This window comes from Scardinius erythrophthalmus (genome assembly GCF_964197995.2).
Source record: "Scardinius erythrophthalmus genome assembly, chromosome: 5".
NCBI lineage: Eukaryota > Metazoa > Chordata > Actinopteri > Cypriniformes > Leuciscidae > Scardinius > Scardinius erythrophthalmus.
In genome coordinates, this window is record NC_138225.1 from 35,099,856 (window position 1) to 35,105,786 (window position 5,931).

The following is a 5,931-nucleotide window of genomic DNA, read 5'->3' on the forward strand; positions in this document are numbered from 1 at the left end:
AATGTGAGGTTTCGCATTTCCCTTGAACACAATGACAATGAAAAACATGTATTTAAAGCCGATATTGTAGCCCGACCGGACCATATTTTTTTCTAGGGAACAGGAACACGTTGAAACTATGTATCTGCTATTCTAATTTGGATATCGTTGTTTTAGATCATTTAAAAAATGTGGGTTTACTTGTATTGGTTACATGTTGAATATACTGTGTCTTTGGCAAAAAAACACCAATTTGCTGTGGCCTATCACTGGGAATGTATGAATTACAATTATCTGGAATCAGGACCAGTGAAGGTACATAAACTTCTGTGTTTGGATAATTCTGAAGAGATTTCTGAACATCTTTGCTTTGATTCTCAAACTGAAATTTGACATAGAAAGTGGGTAATGCTCTGGAGCAGAGTACAGAGTTGGCCTTTTCGTGTGTTCTGATATTGTTGACGAAACACTTTCATCAGTGTTGTTTTAACACTAGCAAAGATGGACCTGTATGTTCACCCGGAAAGTGATCATTTTAACACCCATGGTGACAAATCTCTCAACATATTTTTGCTGTGCGGTTGATGGGTGGGAGTTTACGAAAATTAACCATGGTTTTACTACAAATAAAACCAAAAAAAGAAAAACATGGTTAGCATAAACCATGGTAACCACAAATTAACCATGGTTTTGCAACACTAACTATAGTTTAACCATTGAATTTGTTGTAAAACTGTGGTTCTCTTACGAGAGGTTCTCTCGTATTGCGTAGTTGCTTACGCTACGGGGAAAGCCTTTCTTTCTCGAGATACTGAAGCCAAAAATTATCCTTAATTTTTATAATCTTGTCAACGCAGTGCGGCAGCCTGCAGACCTAGGGCAAGCTAACTAGCGTGCCCATTGGCTGCCCTGCGGCAACTGCAGCAGCCTACCGCTGAGCCCTTGGCGTGACGTCACGACCAATGAGCGCGCTTGGCGCGCTTAATGCGTCACAGCCCGCGAAAAAGGGGTGTGGCTTAGCGTATATAAACAGGGCTCGGAGGCTGCTTCTCTGATTTCTGTCTTTTCAGCGAAGCTCTTCGCATCGCTGCTCTCTGAGGAAGCCGCCGTCGAAACAAGCGACCAGCACGCCGAGGATCTCAGCCTGAGGACGCCGGCCGCCTTCGCCGCCTTCAGCTTTCCCTGCCTGCTTCGCTATCCGGCGATCATATCCTTTACTGCTCTGTGTTGTATGTGTTTGTGTGTTCGCACACTTTTGCATCTAAAAGAGCGCGAGGCGTTGTTGCAAATGCCTCGCTCATCCTGTGGCTCGTGCAGAGCCCCGCTCAGCGATGGAGACCGCCACGTGGTTTGCGCTCTCTGCCTGGGCTTCGACCACGCAGCCCGCGCCCTCTCCTCGGGTGGCTGCGAACAGTGTGAGGACTTGCCGATGTCGACCCTGCGGGCTCGACTCGCCATGTTTGACGATCCTCCACCTTCCCCGGCTGCCTCTTCAGGGCCGCGTAAGAAGAAACGCCGCTCTCAAAGGCCTCCCGAGCCGGTGGTTATAGCTGAGCGCTCGCCGGAGCCCCTCCCGCGAGCCTCGCTTTCTCCTTCTCCCCCGCCCTTCACCGACGCGCAGCGGCCGGCTACTGCCCGCACTGCCGTCGCCTCAGGGGATGAAGCAGATGACGCCGCTGACAGCTGCTCTCTGCTTGCTTCGGACAGCGAGGAGTGGTCGGGCTCTCACCGCTCCGCCTCCTCGACTCCTGAGTCTGGCAGGTCCCGCTCCAGTGTCGACGCGGAGCTTATCCGCCTCCTCACCAAAGCGGTCGTCCGACTGGGATTGGACTGGTCCCCACCCAAGGAGCCCGCGCCTAACCGACTCGACGGGTGTTTTCTGCCTAGCCGCCGCCAAGCGCCAGCCTCTAGGTCAGCACCCTTCCTGCCTGAGCTCCACCAGGAGCTATCGAAGTCGTGGAACGCGCCCTTCTCCGCTAGACTCCGCTCGTCTGTCTCCTCGGCTCTCTCCCAGGTGGACGGGGCCGCTGAGAAAGGCTATACCGGCATCCCTTCCGTTGAGGAAGCGGTGGCAACGCACCTTTGCCCGCCGTCTGCTAGATGGCGCTCAAAGTCTGCCCTGCCGTCTAAAGCCTGCAGGACCACATCAGCTCTCGCCGGCCGCGCATTCGCCGCCTCTGGCCAAGCTGCTTCTGCCCTGCACTCGATGGCTGTTCTTCAGATCCTGCAAGCCGACCTCCTCCGCGAATTGGACGAGAAGGGCTCGGATCATACAGCCTTAACAGATCTGCGCAGCGCGACGGACCTTTCGCTCCGTGCTACCAAGACCGCTGCACAAGCCATCGGCAGATCTATGGCCGCGCTCACCGTCATCGACAGACACTTATGGTTGACGCTGGCGGATATGAGTGAGTCAGAACGCGCTGTTTTCCTCAACGCCCCGCTCTCGCCCACCGGCCTCTTCGGCCCTGCGGTCAGCGGGATTGTGGACCGCTTCTCTGAAGTGCAGAAGGCGTCGCAGGCTATGAATCTCTTCCTGCCTCGCCGCTCGAGCCCAGCCGCAGGCCGCTCTCAAGCTCAGCCTCCTGCGCGCAGCTCCACACAGCGCTCGTCTCGGCCACCAACCACTTCGCAGCGACGCCAGGGCGGCCGCCCTAGGTCGCGCTCGACCAGCCGTCACAGACCGCCGCCCCCCCGGGGTCCGCGTCCCAAGATAACGCTGAAGTCTGAGCCCGCGAAGTCCTCCTAGCACCCGCAGGGAGGAAGAGATGGCTGAGTCCCGCTGCGGCCGGACCGCCATCAAAACGCCCAGCTCTGTCAGTCCCCTCAGTGCAGGCTACTGCAGCAGCTTACACCGCAGCCAACGAGCCAGTAATACCACTCGCTCGCCTGCACACAAACGCCGTTTTTACGGCGGCCCAAATAAATCTCAGAAAGAGTGTAAATTCGGGCTTTCCGGCTCCGGCCGAAGGTGTTGTAAGTGTAGAAAATGTGCCCACTCCCACGTGCTCACTGCTTCACACAAACACGGTCCCCATGGTAACGCGTTCAGAGCGCTCTCTCATAAAGCGGTCACACGCCGCTCGAGTAATAAGTGTAGTAAATGTGCCCACAACTCTGTGCTCACATCTACCTGTAACTCGCTCTGCCACTCGGTTACCCCGGGCAACAGCGGCTCAAGCCGAGGGTGTTATAAGTGTAGAAAATGTGCCCACTCCCATGTGCTCACTGCTTCACACAAACAGGGTCCCCATGGTAACGCGTACAGAGCGCTCTCTCATGAAGCGGTCGCAAGCCGCTCGAGTATTAAATGTAGGAAATGTGCCCACAACCTTGTGCTCACACCTACCCGCTGCTCGCTCTGCCAGCCAGTTACCTTGGGTCACGGACCCTCTAAAGCTCCCAAACACTGGCCGTGTCATAAGTGTAAACCCTGCGCCCGCTCACGAGCACGCGCACTCACTTGTAGACATTATAATCCCCACGCCTCTCTCGCGCCTGAGATGTTTGACAGCAAATCACGCTCCATCCGATGGGACCGAGCTACTGAACGCTGTACAGTCGGCCAATACTGTTTACCAGCCCCCGTGTTCGAGCACCAGCGGCGCGCGCCTTTCTCTCTGATACAGGCTCCCCATCCCGCGCAGCGCGGCGATCTGAGCCCAGAGACCATTCGACCCCTAGCTATGCATGCGGAAGCATGGGAAGCGATTCAGGGCGCGTCAGAATGGGTGCTGAAAACTATAAAACACGGCTATTCGCTTCAATTCGCTCGTCGCCCTCCGCGCTATACAGCACAGACGGAGACGAGAGTGAGTTCAGAAGCTGCGCACTTGCTTCAAGCAGAAATAGCGAAGCTGCTGCGCAAAGGGGCTATAGAACAGGTTCATCCTTCTTTGAGCGAGTCGGGCTTTTACAGCCGCTACTTCCTCGTGCCCAAGAAGGACGGAGCGTTCAGACCTATTTTAGATCTGAGACATCTGAACAAAGCCCTCATGAGACGGCCGTTCAAAATGATCACAACCAGAAAAATCCTCGCGCAGATTCGCCCAGGAGACTGGTTTATCTCTCTCGATCTAAAAGACGCATACTTTCAGATCCAGATAACTCCCCGTCACAGGCCATTCTTGAGATTCGCCTTCGAGGGTCGAGTATATCAGTACACAGTCCTGCCGTTCGGCCTGTCTTTGGCACCCCGTACATTTACGAAATGCATGGACACGGCCCTCGCTCCCCTGAGGAAACAGGGAATGCGAATACTGAATTATCTGGACGATTGGCTTATTCTAGCGCAGTCAGAGACGGAACTTGTGTCTCACAGAACAGCGCTTCTCAGCCATCTGGAGGAGCTGGGTCTCTCAGTCAACTGGACCAAGAGCTCGCTATCACCCCGTCAGTCAATTTCCTTTCTTGGAATAGAACTGGACTCGGTGGCTATGACGGCCAGACTGTCGGAGCAGCGCGCGCGCCGCATCCGCCTCCTCGCCGCATCCCTCCAAATAGGCAGCCGGGTTCCGCTGAGGACATTCCAGCGTATCCTGGGGCATATGGCCTCAGCTGCAGCAGTGCTCCAGCTGGGTTTACTGCGCATGCGCCCGCTCCAACGCTGGCTGAAAATGCGCGTGCCCCACCGAGCCTGGGCGGCCGGCGGCTTGCGAGTCAGAGTGAATCAGGGATGCATTTCAGCCCTGCAGCCCTGGCTGGCAGCCGAATGGTATCACACAGGAGTGACTATGGGAGTGATTTCACACCGGAAAGTTGTCTCGACAGACGCTTCCAACCTAGGTTGGGGAGCGCTCTTCGAAGGCAGACCGGTCTATGGCCGCTGGTCAGACCAGGAGAATCTCCTACACATAAACTGTCTAGAGATGCTCGCGGTCGAGAAAGCGCTCAAACACTTCCTCCCATTCCTCCACGGTCACCATGTTCTAGTCCGCACGGACAATACATCGGTAGTGGCCTACGTGAATCACCAGGGCGGTGTCAGATCAAAGATGCTCTGCACCCTGGCGGAACGCCTCCTCGTGTGGGCTCAGCATTCTCTGCGCTCGCTGAGAGCCGCGCATGTGCCTGGCCACCTGAACGAGGGCCCCGACAGACTGTCCAGGGACAACGTTCCCCCTGGGGAGTGGTCTCTACACCCCCAAACAGTCCAGTCACTGTGGCGACGGTTCGGCAAAGCGAAAGTCGACCTTTTTGCGTCAAAAGACAACGCTCACTGCCCAGAGTTCTTCTCGAAGAACGAGGACGCGCTGGCCCAGATCTGGCCCAGCGGCCCGTTGTACACTTTTCCCCCGGTCTCTCTGCTGCCTCAGGTCATCGAGAGAATCAGGGAAGCGCGCCACTCAGTGCTCCTCATAGCCCCATGCTGGGAGAACCAAGCTTGGTTCCCGGATCTAATACAGCTGGCAGACTCAGCCCCCTGGCCGATACCGGTGAGGAGAGACCTTCTCTCTCAAGCACGCAGATCGATATGGCATCCCCATCCAGAGCGCTGGTCTCTGCATGCGTGGAGCCTCAACGATTACACGCTAATCTGCCAGACGGGGTCATGAACACGATCATACAATCTAGAGCCCCCTCTACGAGGCGGCTCTACATGTCGAAATGGTCAGTGTTTAACACATGGTGCACTGCTAAGGGGCTCGATCCACAGACATGTGGGGTATCGCGAGTACTGTGTTTCCTTCAAGAGCTACTGGACGCGGGCAGGTCCCCCTCCACGCTCAAAGTCTATGTTGCGGCCATTTCAGCGCTCTCGGTTTCTGAGCAGGGCCGCGCATTAGGAAGGAACGAGCTCGTCATCCGCTTCCTTAGGGGAGCCAGGAGGATGAACCCCCCGCGACCCCCCTCGGTTGCTATGTGGGATCTCTCTCTGGTCTTGGAGGCCCTGAGAGCGCATCCCTTCGAACCCTTGGAAACTGTGGATATGAAATACCTCACGCTCAAAAC